Here is a 19,961-nt window from a genome sequence, read left to right as displayed (position 1 = left end):
AAATCTACAGGTAGGCACTTCGCAAAAAACACCTCTGTTTTTTTCCAAAATTTAGGATGTGTCCACGTTGCGCTTTGGGGTGTTTCCTGTCGCCGGCGCTAGGCCTACCCACGCAAGTGAGGTATCATTTTTATCGGGAGACTTGGGGGAACGCTGGGTGGAAGGAAATTTGTAGCTCCTCTCAGATTCCAGAACTTTCTGCCACAGAAATGTGAGGGACATGTGTTTTTTTAGCCAAATGTTGAGGTTTGCAAAGGATTCTGGGTAACAGAACCTGGTCCGAGCCCCGCAAGTCACCCCTCCTTGGATTCCCCTAGGTCTCTAGTTTTCAGAAATGCACAGGTTTGGTAGGTTTCCCTAGGTGGCGGCTGAGCTAGAGGCCAAAATCTACAGGTAGTCACTTTGCTAAAAACAGCTCTGTTTTCTGTGATGTGTCCACGTTGTATTTTGGGGCATATCCTGTCGCGGGCGCTAGGCCTACCCACACAAGTGAGGTATCATTTTTATCGGGAGACGTGGGGGAACGCTGGGTGGAAGGAAATTTGTGGCTCCTCTCAGATTCCAGAACTTTCTACCACAGAAATGTGAGGAACATGTGTTTTTTTAGCCAAATTTTGAGGTTTGCAAAGGATTCTGGGTAACAGAACCTGGTCCGAGCCACACAAGTCACCCCTCCGTGGATTCCCCTAGGTCTCTAGTTTTCAGAAATGCATAGGGTTGGTAGGTTTCCCTAGGTGGCGGCTGAGCTAGAGGCCAAAATCTACAGGTAGTCACTTTGCTAAAAACAGCTCTGTTTTCTGTGATATGTCCACGTTGTGTTTTGGGGCATATCCTGTCGCGGGCGCTAGGCCTACCCACACAAGTGAGGTATCATTTTTATCGGGAGACGTGGGGGAACGCTTGGTGGAAGGAAATTTGTGTCTCCTCTCAGATTCCAGAACTTTCTGCCACAGAAATGTGAGGAACATGTGTTTTTTAGCCAAATTTTGAGGTTTGCAAAGGATTCTGGGTAACAGAACCTGGTCCGAGCCACACAAGTCACCCCTCCTTGGATTCCCCTAGGTCTCTAGTTTTCAGAAATGCACAGGTTTGGTAGGTTTCCCTAGGTGGCGGCTGAGCTAGAGGCCAAAATCTACAGGTAGTCACTTTGCTAAAAACAGCTCTGTTTTCTGTGATATGTCCACGTTGTGTTTTGGGGCATATCCTGTCGCGGGCGCTAGGCCTACCCACACAAGTGAGGTATCATTTTTATCGGGAGACGTGGGGGAACGCTGGGTGGAAGGAAATTTGTGGCTCCTCTCAGATTCCAGAACTTTCTGCCACAGAAATGTGAGGAACATGTGTTTTTTTAGCCAAATTTTGAGGTTTGCAAAGGATTCTGGGTAACAGAACCTGGTCCGAGCCACACAAGTCACCCCTCCTTGGATTCCCCTAGGTCTCTAGTTTTCAGAAATGCATAGGTTTGGTAGGTTTCCCCAGGTGGCGGCTGAGCTAGAGGCCAAAATCTACAGGTAGTCACTTTGCTAAAAACAGCTCTGTTTTCTGTGATATGTCCACGTTGTGTTTTGGGGCATATCCTGTCGCGGGCGCTAGGCCTACCCACACAAGTGAGGTATCATTTTTATCGGGAGACGTGGGGGAACGCTGGGTGGAAGGAAATTTGTGGCTCCTCTCAGATTCCAGAACTTTCTGCCACAGAAATGTGAGGAACATGTGTTTTTTTAGCCAAATTTTGAGGTTTGCAAAGGATTCTGGGTAACAGAACCTGGTCCGAGCGACACAAGTCACCCCTCCTTGGATTCCCCTAGGTCTCTAGTTTTCAGAAATGCATAGGTTTGGTAGGTTTCCCTAGGTGGCGGCTGAGCTAGAGGCCAAAATCTACAGGTAGTCACTTTGCTAAAAACAGCTCTGTTTTCTGTGATATGTCCACGTTGTGTTTTGGGGCATATCCTGTCGCGGGCGCTAGGCCTACCCACACAAGTGAGGTATAATTTTTATCGGGAGACGTGGGGGGAACGCTGGGTGGAAGGAAATTTGTGGTTCCTCTCAGATTCCAGAACTTTCTGCCACAGAAATGTGAGGAACATGTGTTTTTTTAGCCAAATTTTGAGGTTTGCAAAGGATTCTGGGTAACAGAACCTGGTCCGAGCCACACAAGTCACCCCTCCTTGGATTTCCCTAGGTCTCTAGTTTTCAGAAATGCATAGGTTTGGTAGGTTTCCCTAGGTGGCGGCTGAGCTAGAGGCCAAAATCTACAGGTAGTCACTTTGCTAAAAACAGCTCTGTTTTCTGTGATATGTCCACGTTGTGTTTTGGGGCATATCCTGTCGCGGGCGCTAGGCCTACCCACACAAGTGAGGTATCATTTTTATCGGGAGACGTGGGGGAACGCTGGGTGGAAGGAAATTTGTGGCTCCTCTCAGATTCCAGAACTTTCTGCTACAGAAATGTGAGGAACATGTGTTTTTTTAGCCAAATTTTGAGGTTTGCAAAGGATTCTGGGTAACAGAACCTGGTCCGAGCCCCGCAAGTCACCCCTCCTTGGATTCCCCTAGGTCTCTAGTTTTCAGAAATGCACAGGTTTGGTAGGTTTCCCTAGGTGGCGGCTGAGCTAGAGGCCAAAATCTACAGGTAGTCACTTTGCTAAAAACAGCTCTGTTTTCTGTGATATGTCCACGTTGTGTTTTGGGGCATATCCTGTCGCGGGCGCTAGGCCTACCCACACAAGTGAGGTCTCATTTTTATCGGGAGACGTGGGGGAACGCTGGGTGGAAGGACATTTGTGGCTCCTCTCAGATTCCAGAACTTTCTGCCACAGAAATGTGAGGAACATGTGTTTTTTTAGCCAAATTTTGAGGTTTGCAAAGGATTCTGGGTAACCGAACCTGGTCCGAGCCACACAAGTCACCCCTCCTTGGATTCCCCTAGGTCTCTAGTTTTCAGAAATGCACAGGTTTGGTAGGTTTCCCTAGGTGGCGGCTGAGCTAGAGGCCAAAATCTACAGGTAGTCACTTTGCTAAAAACAGCTCTGTTTTCTGTGATGTGTCCACGTTGTGTTTTGGGGCATATCCTGTCGCGGGCGCTAGGCCTACCCACACAAGTGAGGTATCATTTTTATCGGGAGACGTGGGGGAATGCTGGGTGGAAGGAAATTTGTGGCTCCTCTCAGATTCCAGAACTTTCTGCCACAGAAATGTGAGGAACATGTGTTTTTTTAGCCAAATTTTGAGGTTTGCAAAGGATTCTGGGTAACAGAACCTGGTCCGAGCCACACAAGTCACCCCTGCTTGGATTCCCCTAGGTCTCTAGTTTTCAGAAATGCACAGGTTTGGTAGGTTTCCCTAGGTGGCGGCTGAGCTAGAGGCCAAAATCTACAGGTAGTCACTTTGCTAAAAACAGCTTTGTTTTCTGTGATGTGTCCACGTTGTGTTTTGGGGCATATCCTGTCGCGGGCGCTAGGCCTACCCACACAAGTGAGGTATCATTTTTATCGGGAGACTTGGGGGAACATAGAATAGCAAAACAAGTGTTATTGCCCCTTGTCTTTCTCTACATATATTCCTTCCAAATATAGGGGTGTGTGTAAAAAAGACATCTATTTGAGAAATTCCATGTAATTCACGTGCTACTATGGTCACCCCGGAATTCAGAGATGTGCAAATAACCACTGCTCCTCAACACCTTATCTTGTGCCCTTTTTGGAAATGCAAAGGTTTTCTTGATAGCTATTTTTTACTCCTTATATTTCAGCAAATGAATTACTGTATACCCGGTATAGAATGAAAACGCACTGCAGGGTGCAGCTCATTTATTGGCTCTGGGTTCCTCGGGTTCTTGATGAACCTACAAACCCTATATATCCCCGCAACCAGAGGAGTCCAGCAGACGTAACGGTATATTGCTTTCGATAATCTGACATTGCAGGGAAAAGTTACAGAGTAAAAAGTAGAGAAAAATTGTTGTTTTTTTCACCTCAATTTCAATATTTTTCTTTTTCAGCTGTTATTTTCTGTAGGCAACCCTTGTAGGATCTACACAAATGACCCCTTGCTGAATTCAGAATTTTGTCTACTTTTCAGAAATGTTTAGGTTTCTGGGATCCAGCATTGGTTTCATGACCATTCCTGTCACTGACTGGAAGGAGGCTGAAAGCACAAAAAATTGCACAAATGGGGTATGCCCCAGTAAAATGCCAAAATTGTGTTGAAAAATTGGGTTTTCTGATTCAAGTCTGCCTGTTCCTGAAAGCTGGGAAGCTGCTGAGTTTAGCACCGCTAACCCTTTGTTGATGCCATTTTCAGGGGAAAAACCACAAGCCTTCTTCTGCAGCCCCTTTTTCCAATTTTTTTGAAAAAAACGAAATTTTCACTGTATTTTGGCCAATTTCTTGGCCTCCTTCAGGGGAACCCACAAAGTCTGGGTACCTTTAGAATCCCTAGGATGTTGGAAAAAAAGGACGCAAATTTGGCTTGGTTAGCTTATGTGGACAAAAAGTTATGAGGGCCTAAGCGCGAACTGCCCCAAATAGGCAAAAAAAGGCCTGGCACAGGAGGGGGAAAAGGCCTGGCAGCGAAGGGGTTAAATACTCGGAGTGAAACGCGAGCAGTAGCGTTCACTCCAGAAGTCGGCCGAGGTCACGGGTGGATTGTAAAAATAAAGGAAGGACTACCGATGTAGTAGCGGCGGCCATCTTGGGAGTGAAAATTGCATGCAGGCACCATAGTCACATGTACAGTGTGAGAGTGCAAGTGATAAATAAATTAACACAATTGGTAAGAGATGCCGCCAATTAGTAGTAATATAGATAGACAGGATCAAAGTCACTGGTAGCTGACGTAATTCATAAAAATGCTAAAATAACAAGGTGATAAACATAGATGTCTCGGAGAAATATGTTACTCATAACACCTCTGATTGAGTCACACAGGGCAAAACTGTAGAAAGTTTCTGACAGTCAAAAAAAGGGTATGGGCACAAAAAGTGTATTAAATGGTAAATGGATGAGAAATTGGCAAAGGTTCCCAATACTAGAATGGAAAGGCAGTGGTACCATCACAGGTCAATCATGTGATTTTATAAAGATAAGGTACACCACGGGATATCATCGTTCAGGGCCTCACTGGATGTTTTGAGTCTGTAAATCCAACGTTGTTCAATACGAAATAGATATTTGGAATCGTTGTCATTGTATCTCGGTGCCTGTATAACTATCCACCATAAGTCATCGGACCCATGGTGTGCTTCCAGGAAGTGGGAACTTAATTTAAAAATGAGACTGCTGCCTTTCCTCATTGGTTCACTTTAGATCAGCCAATGGGTGAAGGCAGCAGCCCTACGCCTTGGAGGTCCCAGGAGGGTTGGGACTGCTGCCTTCCCTCATTGGACCCTCAGCCCCAAAGGACGGGCTGCGGTTGCTTTTAGCGCAGATATACACACACATACGACTTCCATAGCCTTTGACTAGTATAAATGCAGTGTTTAATTTGTGTTTGTTGTTTCCGGTGCTAAGCACCAGCGCTTATTTTTTAGGGCTGGCGCTTAGTCTTCTGCCTCAAGCATTTGGTGCAAGAAAAAGACACATATGGGAAAGAAGGAGGAAGAGAAAAACGAAAAAGCGTCATTAAGGTATAAAGCAGAAAGCTGCTAGAGTGAGCGGAAGGGGCGGTGAGTGGCTTTAAATGGTTTGAAGAGGCCCGAGATGGCTTCAGGATTAGGCTGACTCAGTGTTACATGCAGCAGCCTCATGTTTAAGAGGAGGGCTTTGGGCACCGGCACGTTTTTATTTACACATTAAGGACTGTATAAATGAAATGTCTGAGCCTCATTCCCAAAGCAGAGATTTATCGGGAAAATACTGCCTCCTATAGGTTCCTCCAATGGTTGGAGCTCATTCCTAAACTTTTTGTGGTTTCAATGAAGAATACTGCTGCTAAACTGAAACTGTCTAGATTTCAGGAGTGCACCTACTGGGACAATTAATTCATAGAGATTATAAACGAGGATGAAATCATGTGGAAATCTACATTTGCAACCCCTTCACCTTAATCTACGTGCCCTGTGAAGATATTCAATCTTCGTTCCTACTCAGCAACGCACTTGCACAAGTATTTCAAAGGAGTAGATTTACGAGCAATTACATGGTGGGAAATGTCTGAAAACTTACTCACAGAACTTTTGAGTTTATTGGTGTTCACAGAATTATAAAATGCATATTAGACCCGCGGGTGAGAAATCATGTCTTTAACCATACTCCACCGCTCTGCTAACTCTTAATATAAATGGAACAAGAAGGATTTTTTCATCTGAAGAAAATATTTTGATTGTGTAGAAGAAAAGTAGGATGTTCATAATGAAACTTCATAAATATTCAAATATACGTATTTAGAATAGGAGTCGGAACCACGGATGCCTAAACAATGCCTTGACAACTATTTTTCATTGTAAAGGCATTCCTGGTAAAGGCATGCGTGGTTCCAGCATGCGACCCCCCCACCCCTAAAACAATCGTACCCCCACCCCACCCCTTAAAACAATTCTACCACTACCCGATCCCATCCCTAAAACATAAACTACCCTGCTCCTTAAACTGCCGTGACCCTCCACCCTTGTAAAAACTAAAAATACCCCAACCCCTTCCCCTAAAACTACCCGACCACCACCCGCCCCTAAAAACTAAAAATACCCCCACCCCTAAAACTACCTGATCCCCACCCTGCCCCTAAAAATGAAAAATACCCCAACCCCCACCCCCTCCCCTAAGACTACCTCTTCCCCCATCCTCCAAAACCTAAACTACCCCGACCCCCCACCCCACCCCTAGAAACTAAACTTACCCAACCCCCACCCCGCCCCTAAAACTACAGCAGCCCCCTACCCCCATAAAACCAAAAACAACCCTGACCACTCACCCTTCCCCTATAAACTAAAAATAACCCACCCCACCCATAAAACTACAGCGACCCCCCACCCTGCCCCTAAAAATACTGTGACCCTCCCACCCCCCTAAAACCTAAACTACCCCGACCCCCCACACCACCCCTAAAACATAAAAATACCCCAACTCCCGCCCCTAAAACTACAGCGACCCTGCCCCTAAAACTACTGTGACCCCCCCAGCCCCACCCCTAAAAACTAAAAATGGACACCCACCCACCCCGCCCCTAAAATTACTGCAACCCCACCCCCTCTAAAACCTAAAATACCCCTACCGCCACCCCTGCCCCTACAAACTAAAAATACCCAGACCCCCCCACGCACCCCTAAAATGGCCCCAGACCCACTTACCTGATCGCCTCCTCCTCAGAAGCTGACTCCCATCTTCTGTGCCTTTACCCTGCATATGCATTGTTCAGCACATGGGTGGTTAAGGCACAGAACAACAAAGTTGTGGTTAACGAAAGCGTTGTTCCACTTTTGTTGCTCACCACAGTCGTGGTTGGGGATGTTTCCCGCATATTTGTATAATTTGTACAATTAACATGTACAATTGACATATATATCATTGCTTAATTCATCTAAGGGACTGTCACAGATGTTCAGGAGTACTAATGTAATTGGTGGCCAAATCTAAAAAAAAGTATCTAAGCATAGGTCTAAATCTATGGGTGTTAATATTATGACTCAGGCTTCTGGCATTTTGCACTTGCTTTGCAGTTGCAACGCACTGATCCAGCCCAGTCACTTGTGCTCTCTTTAAAGTTGTATGCATTTTATTGATAATATTTTCATAAGTGCCTCTCGTGCATGTCTGCTTTTACAGGCACCCTGTGGAGCTGCTCATACTACTGTTATAGAGCAGATGAACTCCCAAGCATTTGTAAAACTATAATATGTAAGTTGCATATGCATATTCCTCTGGCCATTTATGCTGTGGGATTGTATGCACAGTTTATTAAACAGAATGTTATATTTAACTTATAATCTTTGTTTGTGAATGGTTTTAGCCTTGCTACTAAAGATAAACATTGATTTCCCTGAATGAACACTATGCACGTTGTAACTGACCTAAACTACCGGTATTATAGCTGCTGCAAGAGAATGCCCCTTTTTGCATGATCATTTAAATTTTGTTTGCCTAATTCTGTTGCTGGTTTGTTTTTTGAGTCTTTATAGTGTCTAGTGTATGTGCTCCTGACCCCAAAACATATAAATATTGGCTGATCCATGGTTGGAATATTTAACTCTCCTATAAGGCCATAGTATACAGTGTAGAAACTACTCCCACTGGATGGAAATGAAAATGTCACCTGTGGACTGCAGCACACATTGTGCCATCCATTAGTGTGACAAAGAAATCCTGGCTTCAAGCCTACCAGGTAGCCTGATTGCTGCAGTTTAAACATGCAGTGAGACCTGTGAAAATAACCATTTTAACAGGGGAAAACATTTGTTTAAATATTAATGCCACCCTTAAGTAGGCCTTGTAGCTCACAATGTAGGATGCCTAATATTTAAAAGTGGGGCATGTAAATGTAATGTTGGCATGTTCTTTTAGTGACAAACCTGCAAAAGCTACTTTCACTGTAGAAAGCCTTGGCTGTCCTATGAGGAAAGGAAGATTGTAGATTAATCTGCTAGTTTTGGTATATTGGGTGTGGAACAAGCTAGATAAATAACTGAACTACTGTTTGTAATATAAATCCAGTTCAAAATAAAGGTACTCCGAGAGCAGGACAAAGGCTTAATCCAGTTGGACAGGATGACTGATGTGACTCTGTCAGCCAGGATGAGCAGCTTGGAGGGTTAGGACTTTACTTACTTAAACGTGACCTGCCCATTCACAGTTTAGTGAAACTGGAGACCTAAGGAAAGGAAATCTTTCATTCTTCTGGCTCTCTGTAGGCAGTTGGGCACCAGCCCAGGGAAAAGGAGATCTGATCCGAGAATCAGTTTGGTGTATCTGAGTAAATGGTGAATGTTCAATACCCTAAACCCACCCCTGGCTGACCCACAGACTCCCTTCAGGGGCAGAATGCATGTGCCATCATGGATTTCCCTTAGAATGGCCTAAAATTAAATTGTTTGCAGTAAGGTACACAGGATGTTCTCCAAACGTGAGTAAGGTTTTCCCTTGGGACTTTTCCCCCCAGATTGACCACATGCCCAGCACCTCCTATTTAAAATCATGAGCAGGAACGAAGAATCCCGACAAGTTGAGGACAGGCACCTGATTCCCAAGTTAAGTGTAATAACCCTTCAAAATCTGAATTGCTTCCAAGATTAAAGTTTCCCCTGTCTGTTTTGAAGAAATGGCCCTACGTCAACTATCAAAGAAGGATTTTGAGGAGTTTGTTATTGATGGAAGTTTTGTGATGCAATATATCCTACTAACGTTGTTTCGATTTGTTAAACCGACCAGGGGTGTTTCGCATCCTCACCCCGTTAGCTTTCCGAACTCTCTCATACTCAAATCTAGAGGTAAATGAAATTTCCAGGAGAGACCATACTGAATTGTTCTAGTACAGGGAGATACTGTCTAAAGACTGTTGTATAGATATCAGCATTAACTCCACAGGATTTCAACTTACAGTGCAGTGGCCAAAATAAACATAGGAGTTTGATTCAATAGCATGTATATTTCTCATAAATCTTCAACAATTCTGGGAGGCTTTGGCCACTAAGATTGTTAAAGATCAGACACCTTGTAATGTTATAATCCAAGGTGAAAAAAATCGTAAATGTTAAGTTAATCCTCTGCAATGATCATGTAGAGTTCCACAACTCATGCAGAGCCAGTGGAGGCTTTCGCAGGTATAACACAGTAATAGTGAGTACACTTCAATTATAAAGAGGACAATCACAGACCGCCAACAGGCTGGCGGTGCCCCGCAGGGCATTCTGACCGCGGCAGTTTAGCCGCGGTCAGAACAGGAAAACCGGCGGTGTCCTGCCGGTATTCCGCTGCCCTATGGAATCCTCCATGGCGGCGCAGCTTGCTGTGCCGCCATGGGGATTCCGACACCCCATACCGCCATCCTGTTCCTGGTGGTTCGCCCGCCAGGAACAGGATGGCGGTATGGGGTGTCGTGGGGCCCCTGCAGTGCCCATGCCAATGGCATGGGCACTGCAGGGGCCCCCATAAGAGGGCCCCACAAAGAATTTCAGTGTCTGCCTAGCAGACACTGAAATTCGCGACGGGTGCAACTGCACCCGTCGCACCTTCCCACTCCGCCGGCTCCATTCGGAGCCGGATTCCTCGTGGGAAGGGGTTTCCCGCTGGGCTGGCGGGCGGCCTTCTGGCGGTCGCCCGCCAGCCCAGCGGGAAACACAGAATCACCGCAGCGGTCTTAGGACCGCGGAGCGGTGTTCTGTCGGGGGAACTCTGGCGGGCGGCCTCCGCCGCCTGCCAGAGTTGGAATCACCCCCACAGTGTCCCTCAGGGAGATAGCCACAGTTGAAATAGGAAAACGGACCAATAAACCAAAACCTTTAAACAGATTTGCTAGCTTGTCTTGCTTTTTTCAGATAACTGAGCATAGAGAAAGAGGTTTATGGCATAATTATAAGTTGGCAGTCCACAGACTACCAAACTCATGGTGGTGGTCAGACCGCCTGAATCCTGGTGATCTGACAGCAGGGTACGATCCTGGCAGTCAGACTGCTAGGAGACCGCGGCCTCCACAGGGATCAGGGATCCCAACAGGTTGGCGGGGTCAAAATTGTGGTTGTGCTTTCTGCCAGCCTCTTCATGGTGGGGTCCCTGCCATGAAAAGGTTGGCAGAAGGTGAGTCCTGGGGGCTAGACGGGGGCCCCTACACTGCCCATGACCAGCACCCTTTGAGTGCGCACAGTCAGCTATTGCTGACAGTGATTATTCCGAAGGTGCTGCGTGCGAAAGGAGCCGAGGCCAATGCTGCTGCACTGTTTCCACCGGCCTGACCAGTGGTAACATGGTTATACAATGATGGTGAGTCTACCGGCTCGACAGCTACCTCACTACCGCCGTATTGGAGTTGTGGCAGTTCAACTGCCCAACTCCTAACCATGCTCTTAGTCTTCTGAAGTAAACCAGGCGACCTCTCCTGCTTCTTGAGTAAGGAGAGATCTCCTAAGGGCTTTCATTTATTCTCAGGAGACTAGTTTTGGTAGCAGACTGCACATTTGTATAGCAGATGAGGGGAGTTTAAATTACCCACAATGACTAAACCATAGCTATTGCTCCCGCGTAAATGGATGTAAGGGAACCACATAAAAGAATCTGAGAGAGATAACTATGTTTTCTATGTTTTCTTCAAAGGAGCTAACAGAAACATACCTTGGAGATGTATGTTGCATAGAAATAAGTCCAAACAGGTGAACATAGTGTGTCAAAATGAACTTCGTAGGGAGGGATAACATGACCCGCTCGAAGATTACCTCTTGTGTATAGTATAATACACAGTGCACAGTTGCAAAATGTGCTATAGATGTATATTACAGAAGGCTCTCAAATTATATAGTAAGCTCTGTTTTTATTGAATGCCAGATTTACCTTAATGTGTGACAATTGGAAATAATATGTAAACAAATGTATGTTCTCCAGTACTTATAACTAAAGTATGTGTAACAATGCTTAATAGCTGGCAGAACAGATCACACCGAGAGCACACACGGCTAACTGTACTGTTTTATTAAATGTTTTTTTTTTACCTAACAATGCCCAACTTTCTAGATGTAACTGTGTCAGCAGATTCGCCACTGTTTGAGATTTTCTATGCTCAGCAAATACTGAGGTTGAAAGGATTATCTCATAGAGAGTTCTACTTGCTGTATCTCTGAGGTGAAGTAAATCCTGTATTTGTTTTGTGGAAAATAACAGTCTATGTTTATCCAAAGAACAATAAAATACATTGACCTGGTTTACTATCACGAAGAGATACGTATGTATGTTTTGACTGGCTTATAGATTTCTGTGACACAAAAAAGTCCTTGCTTGGTTTCCATTCATGTGCAATATTTTTGCAACACAGCTCTAGTTTTGAAACATGTATAAATTAACTCCTTGTTACTCTTTGATGAAGAATTAATGAAAATTATGCAACTACTCTTAATTTGGTGGAAAACATTCTACTGTAGAAGCATATTTAGTGGGTTCTGATGCATATAGTGCTATATCATGGCGCAAAATGCATCCGTGTGTCAATTTTGGACACAAGAGGGCATTTGTGCACTAAGAAAAAGTGCTAAATGCATAATTACTCTTCTCATGCAATTCAAGCATAATCGTACACAATTGTTTGGTAATTACTCATGTTTACGCTCCAAATAATTACGCAAGTTACACCCACCCCAATATAAACTATACAGTGCTGAGAGTAATGTGTTTTGAATTTTTGGAATAAATAGTATTTAATCACAAATGCTGCTTCTGTACCTGCTTACTGTGCAGACATGATAAACATACAGGAGCAGCTCTTTCGCAATGGTGAATAAGCGTCTCCCACCTGGATAAGCCAGCAGCTGAAAAATAAAACAATGGTTTACTATTGTTTTATTTTTTAGCTGCTGGCTCAGCCGCAGCATGGGCAGGGAGGGACGTGCTGGGCCATGGGAAGGGGGAGAGGGAAGGGGGAATGGAGTGCACTTAAGAACGCATGTGTGTTTTGCTGGCCATCTTAGGTCGGCCAAACACACATGTGCACTTAGATTTCTGCTGACTCCCATGCAGTGTCTGAGCGGCACACCAAGCCACTCAGACCAATCCTGGTGCTGCTCTCATGCTAGGTTTAGCATGCGAGCAGTGGCAGGATTGCATGGGCAGCCTTTGCTGGTGTCCCAGGGACTGCTGGGACACCAACACCATCGAGAGGGAACAGGAGCAAGGCGGCCGTGCTCAGAAAGGTAAGATTTTGTTTCATTATTTTTTTTTTAACCCTCCCACTCCCACCCCTCCCCTTGAGATTTGCAGCGGCTGCTGCTGTAAACATACACATCCAATCAAGGGGATATCAAAGGTGGCTCCTGCCTTCTAACCTCATACCACAGTTACAGTTCCTTGCATTGTGGGGCTCCAGAGCAGCTGCGTGCTCTATGTGCAGGTTCCTACTCCACTTCCACTTAGTCCTAACTATAAAAATAATGTTATAGAGGAAATATTGTTGAAGCATACTTGTATGTTAGAGTGTGCAGGGTTTCCTTTGTAAAGCAGCATGCTGAGGTAGAGAGTGGTGTTAATTAGTATGCAGCACTACTTTAATGACATAAAGCAACATATTCATTTTGAATTTCATATTTAACATTTTCATTAGTCATCTACTTAATTAGGTTACAAATATCCACTTTAGATTCTCAATATGCCAGCTAGATGTCAGTACAATTAAGATAATAACTACAGTTTTTTCATGTTTCTTTGTCATTGGTTCTTTATTTTTGTAGCTCACTTTTATTGGGATATAATTACTTGATCACAGATTATCAAGTGTATAAACCGATTAAAATGAGGGAGACTTTTATTCTCAATTTTAAGTGTAAGGGTTCCCCTCCGCCTAGTTTCACCCTCAGATAATATGCTTGATTGTATACTCCATTCTGAACTACATTTCCGGTTATAGCGACAGTTGTAACAAGCACTGGCAAAGCCTTTAGATCTGTGCTCTTAAATTTTGAGTTATTGGTTTTGCCATTGCTTTTTGCTGAGTGCGTGTGTTAGAAATGGGGTTTCTGGTTGGCTAGGGTATGCACCTCAGCCAGACCGAACCCACCCACTCTAGTCAGGGCTTGGGAGTTACACATCCAAGATAACCCCAGCTCACCCTCTTGGTAGCTTGGCACGAGCAGTCAGGCCTATCCCAGAGGCACTGTGTAAAGCATTTGCACAACACACACAACACACGTGACACAATATCCCCACCACAAAGGAAACACAACACCAGATTATATGAAAATATACTGTATTGTGCACAACACAATTATTATACTAAACATCACATATCAGTGCTATCCTGCTACCTTAGCAGTTGTCAGAACGTTACACATTAGTCACTCTGCAAACTAGCAGTAGTCCCATATAACACCCAGGTCACTTAGTATTCTGCAACATAAGCAGTAGTCAGGAAACATGTTATTACACCAAAACACTTGTCATAAGAATATGATAAACACCCATAGTAGGAACATTATAAACCATATGGCAAGTCAGAAAACATATTAGTATGGTATGCCCAAAATAGGGACATGTTCATACATATATCAACACATCAAACACAGGTAGGCAATATATATATTCAAGTCTGTAGAAAGAACGTTAGAATAAGTATATGGTAGGGAGTACCTGTGGTAATGATGAAAGCACCTCCAGTGCCTAGAAAACAAAAAAAGGGGCCCGCCACTCCCTGCGCAAAACGGGGGCCTCTTGTATCCTTTGGGCTAGAGGAGGGCGGCACGCACCTCCTCTGTACTGTAGACGGGCCCCTCTGGGGGCCCGTGATCACTGGGGGCCCCCCGGGCCTCAACCGGCCCTCACGAGGGGGGGGCCAACGTCCTCCGGATAACGTAGGGGGGCGCCACGCACCCCCTCTGACTTGTAACGGGCATCGGAAAGGGGCAGGCACCAAGGTAGGTTCACCTTGAGCACGCTTCACCCTGGGGGCACGACAGGAGCGCTCTCGCTCCAATTCATTGCTCAGTTGGATCTTCTTGTGCCCCGGGGGCACGAAGGACAGTGTGACTCCGGCGTTGGGGAACACGCAGCCCGGGTTGCAGCGGTGATTTTATCCTGGCACCAAAAATAAGCGCTTTTTAAGGCGCCCATTACAGGAAAGGAGAAGCGCTTTCAAGCGCTAAAGAAATCCCCCAACAAGCACTTTCCCAAGCGCTTAATTTAACAAAAGGGTGAAGCACCCCTCGTGCTTCAAAGTGGATGCAGGGGCTGGGGGCCACAGCACCCTGCTCCTGGGGAGCGGAGTTCCAGGAAAAGGGCCCACAGGTGGAGGGGCCCATCAACAGGCCAGCACAAAGAGGATGCAGCAAGTGGCAAGTCCTTTACAGTGACCAAGCAAGTCCCAGGTCAGCACAGCAGCACCAGTCCATGGCGGTTCCTGGTGAGTCCTTCCAGCATTTCTGTGTCCAGTTCCAAGATGATCCCAAGAGTCTCCAAACTGTGGGAAAATCCCCCTGTACTTATACTCAGTCCTTACAATGTTTTACAATGGTAGGGAGAGGAGGTTCCAACCAGTTACAACTGGTTCTGGGAGTGCCCCCTCTCTCCTTCAGCACAGGCTCCAAACGTCAGTGGGGGGGTAAACTACCCTATTGTGTGAGGCCAGGGCACAGCCGTTACAAATGTAGGTGTACCCCACCTCTCCCTTCTCTCAGCCGAGGAAGACTATTCAGTATGCAGATGCACCTCTGTGACACCTCCACCCTCCCTGTGTACAGGCTGTCTGAAAAGTATGCACAAAGCCCCAACTATCACTCTGCCCAGACGTGGATTGGGTTCAAGCTCCAAAACACCAGAGTCATAAGCACAGATAAATGCACACTTTCTAGAAGTGGCATTTCTGTAATAGTAATAAAAAATACACCTACACCAGTAAGCAGCATTTATTATCACCATCACAACCATACCAAACATGCCTACTCTACCCCTCATAAATCAGACAATACCCATACACATAAGGCAGGGCATTTCTAATGCAAACCTATGAGAAGGTAGCACTCACAGCAGTGAGACACCACATTAGGCTGTTTGTCACTACCAGGACAGGCCACGCAACCTTGCACATGTCTTGCCTTCTACATACATGGCACGCTGCCCATAGCGCTAGCTAGGGCGTACCTTAGGGGTGACTTACATGTAGTAAATGGGGAGTTCTGGGCCTGGCAAGTAAATTTAGATGCCAGGTCCCTGTGGCAGAACACTACACACACAGGCCCTGCGCTACCAGGCCTGAGACAGATTTGAAAGTCTACTTCAGTGGGTGACGCAAACAGCGCTACAGGCCCACTAGTAGTATTTAATTTACAGGCCCTGAGTATAGAGATACCACTGTACAAGGGACTTATAGGTAAATTAAAATATGCCAATTAGGTATAAGCCAATAATACCAAATTTAGATGGGAGAGCACCTGCACTTTAGCACTGGTCAGCAGTGATAAAGTGCTCAGAGTCCTAGAGCCAACAGCGAGAGGTCAGAAAAAATAGGAGGAAGGAGGCAAAAAGACTGGGGGTGACCCTGCGTAAGGAAAAAAGTCCAACAGCGTGCAAATGCGTGCATGAAGCTGTGAAGGTACGGCAAGCTATATTGCGAGGAATGCATCATGACATCTGGTCCCATATTTAATTTGCGGTTCTTACCTGGTGGACGTCTAATTTGAGCTGTAAATTATAATGTATAAAAAACAGCAATAAGTGCAACTTCAGGCAGCACTTTGCAGCTTCTTAACCCTTATCGAAAATAAATAAAAATTACATAACACAGGGAGAAGGATGGTGAGTTGAGTGGTAAGCATCAGAAAACAAAAATAGGAAGCTAAGGAGTGCAAGCAGATGAAATAAAAGAGAGAGAGAAGAAAGAAAGAAAAGGAGAGCTCATGGAGATGGGAAAACAAAAACAAGGAGAGCAAGAGTACCTCCTCAAGTAAGGAGCAAATCATACAGCTCATCCACTTAAAAAACAGTGACACCAACTTGGTCCTGGTTGAGGTAGAACAAAAATATGTAGGAAAGTTGTCTGAACCAGTTTTCCTGGGATAGGGCAAGTTTCTGAGGCTGGAATAGGGCAGGTTTCTGAGGCTACCATAGAATAACACCATCTTCATGGCTAAGGCTTCTTAGTTTGTCAAACTCAAAGTTTTTTGCAGAAGGAAACAAAGCTGTGGTAGGAGCATTCACCGAAGGTATCTGACCTTGCAGAGAAAATGGCGAGAAACCAATTACAAATGGTCTGTTTACAAAGAAATCAAGAGTGGGATCTTTTGAAAAGCAAGTGGAGATTCCCTGCTGTTTTCCTTGCTGGGAATGTATTCCCTCTTTAACAGGTTCTCCTGGATGGAGAACACCTCACAAAGGGAATATTTTCTGACAGGCTAATGCATATTCTTTTTTCCAAAGGTGACATTTAATTTTCCTCGTGTAGATTGTTAGAAATGGGGTCTCTGGTTGGCAGTCAGTTTGCACGGTGTCCAAACAGGGATCCCCACTGTAGTCAATGTAAAGAAGTTACACTCTTAAGACAACCCCTGCTCACCCTCTTGGTAGCTTGGCACAAGCAGTCAGGCTTATCTCAAAGGCAATTTGTAAAGTATTTGTATCAACACACACAATAATACAGTGCAAATAACTCTCAATGGACACCACATCAGTTTAGAAAAATAGGCAATAGTTATCTAAATCAAACAAAAGCAAAACAACAAAAATCCAACATACACAAGTCAAGATATGAATTTTCAAAATATTAGAATCTTACTCCATAGAAAACAATTGAAACTTTGTTGTTACACAAAGTACCTGGTTTGCATAAAAAATAAAACTGCACAGGCGAGCATGTGTCGGAAAAGTCAGCGATGTCCCGATTCCTTACTTGCAAGTGAGGCCGTGAGTCATTTCTTCTCTGGTCGGATAGGCAACGCATCATTTATCTCTCACGCAAGAGAGCGATGTGTTGATTTCCGGACGGGGAACCTCGTATCCACGCAGGTACACGATGATTTTGACACCCAGCGATGATATTTGTGAAATCCAGCCGCACAGTGATGGAAAACTGCACTGCGTAGGGCTTCTGTCTATTTTAGCAGCCGCAAGCGGATATTGCGTCGTTTCTCCAGCCGTGATGCAGGTGATGCATTGAAATCAACCGCGAGGTGGGTGGCGTGTCATTTTTCAGCCGCGTTTCAGGCTGGTGCATCGACATTTTCCCTGCACGGCTTCCTGTTCATGGATTTCAGTACTTGTTCTACCAGCTTCACCTTTCAAGGGCCCTGGGACTAGATAGGGCACCACTTGGCAGGACAGGATTCTCAGCAGAGAGTCCAGGTGCTGGCAGAGAAAGTCTTTGATGGCCCTGAGACTTCTCAACAGGAGGCAAGCTCAGTCCGATCCCATGGAGATTCTTCACAAGCAGGAAAATACCACAAAGTCTAGTCTTTGTCCCCTTTCACAAGCAGAAGCAGCAACTGCAGGATAGCCCAGCGAAGCACAGTCATAGGCAGCACTTCTTCTCAGTTCTTCTCCTTGGCAGAGGTTCCTCTTGGTTCCAGAAGCAAATATGAAAATCTGGGGATTTGGGTCCACTATTTATACCCCTTTCGTCCTTTGAAGTGGGCAAACTCCAAAGGAAATTCTCTGTTGTTCACAAGATCCTGCCTTGCCCAGGCCTGGCTCCAGACTCACACCAGAGGGTTGGAGACTGCAGTGTGAGGGCTGGCATAGCCCACTCAGGTGTAAGTGACCACTCCTCCCTCCACTCTAGCCCAGATGGCCCAACAGGATATGCAGGCTACACCCTAGCTCCCTCTGTGTCACTGCCTAGTGGAGATTCACAAACAGCCCAATTGTCAGTCTGACTCAGACAGGGAATACACAAACAGGCAGAGTCACAGAATGTTTTAAGCAAGAAAATGCCCACTTTTTAAAGTGGTATTTTCAAATAGACAATTTAAAAAACAACTTTACCAAAAGATGTATTTTTAAATTGTGAGTTCAGAGACCCCAAACTCCCATCTCTATCTGCTCTCAAAGGGAAACCGCACTTAAAGGATATTTAAAGGCAGCCCCCAGGTTAACCTTTGAGAGAGATAGGCCTTGCAACAGTGAAAAACTAATTTGGTAGTATTTCACTGTTAGGACATGTAAAACACCTCAGTACATGTCCCACCTTTAACGTACACTGCACACTGCCCATGGAGCTACCTGGGGCCTACCTCAGGGGTGCCTTACATATATAAAAAGGGAAGGTTTGGGCCTGGCAAGTGGGAACACTTTGCCAGGTCGAATTGGCAGTTTTAAACTGCACACACAGATTATGCAGTAGCTGATCTGAGCAATGTTTACAGGGCTGCTCATGTGGGTGGCACAACCAGTCCTGCAGGCCCAGTAGTAGCATTCGATTTATAGACCCTGGGCACCTCTAATGCACTCTGCTGGGGACTTACTAGTACATCAAATATACCAATCGTGGATAAACCAATCACCAATACAATTTACTCAGAGAGCATATGCACTTTAGCACTGGTTAGCATTGGTAAAGTACCCAGATTCCTTAAGCCAACAAAAACTGGTCAGACAAAATAGGAGGAAGGGGGCAAAAAGTTTGGGGATTACCCTGCAAAAATGGCAAGGTCCAACAGCATGTGAAATATATAGCTCAATGAGTGTAGTAGTTCTGATGTAATGCTGTGGTGAATTTAATCTGATTTTCCAGTACAAATATTTGGCCTTTATTACCTACCTCTATAACATTTACACCGTTAAGCATTTAGTGGGCAAATATCAGAAAGAAACTGAAATCTGTGACATTTTTGTGGGCAGTAAAAGGGGTGAGAATAGAATGAGATGCAGCAATCTAATATTTTATTTAGCTGATGACTCAATTTGCAGCAGTAAAGTTACAGCTTTTAGGTAACATAAGTGATGCTTTCGAATGCAGGTGGGTTGATTTCCTTTGTTAGAGATTTTACTGTAGACACACTAGTGGCATAAGTAAGGAGAATGTGTATGTGTGTGTGTGTGTGTGTGCCCGCCTTTCACAATCCTAGTAACAGGAGTGACTATGCCCACTAAAGGTTAAGCTTGATTGCCTGTATTTGTTTGTGACTCATCCCCATTGGGGCCTAATCAAAAAGGTATTTTGGAGTATGCAATAGTCCTGTTGCTCAGTGGCAGTATTTTATATACTCCAACGTTCCCTTATGTACTGTCCCCAAGTTGTGTGCTCTCTCCGCAAGTTGTGACACTGGCTATTGTATTAATATTAGAACAGCCCCAAATCTTCATGCTGAACTCATTGTTAGATAATCCTATAAACTAAATAATTTGGCGGGGCGGT

General features: G+C 45.0%; 1 protein-coding gene across 2 annotated transcripts in view; it reads left to right on the top strand.

Annotated features, from left to right (window-relative positions):
- Positions 1–19,961, top strand: part of CTNNA2 (catenin alpha 2) — a 2,570,005-nt gene that overhangs the window by 294,929 nt on the left and 2,255,115 nt on the right. The gene's annotated exons all lie outside the window — the stretch shown is intronic.

The sequence above is a fragment of the Pleurodeles waltl genome, chromosome 1_2 (genome assembly GCF_031143425.1).
Source record: "Pleurodeles waltl isolate 20211129_DDA chromosome 1_2, aPleWal1.hap1.20221129, whole genome shotgun sequence".
Taxonomy (NCBI): domain Eukaryota; kingdom Metazoa; phylum Chordata; class Amphibia; order Caudata; family Salamandridae; genus Pleurodeles; species Pleurodeles waltl.
The sequence above is the reverse complement of the archived record's forward strand: the minus strand, read 5'-3'. Positions and strand labels throughout refer to the sequence as shown.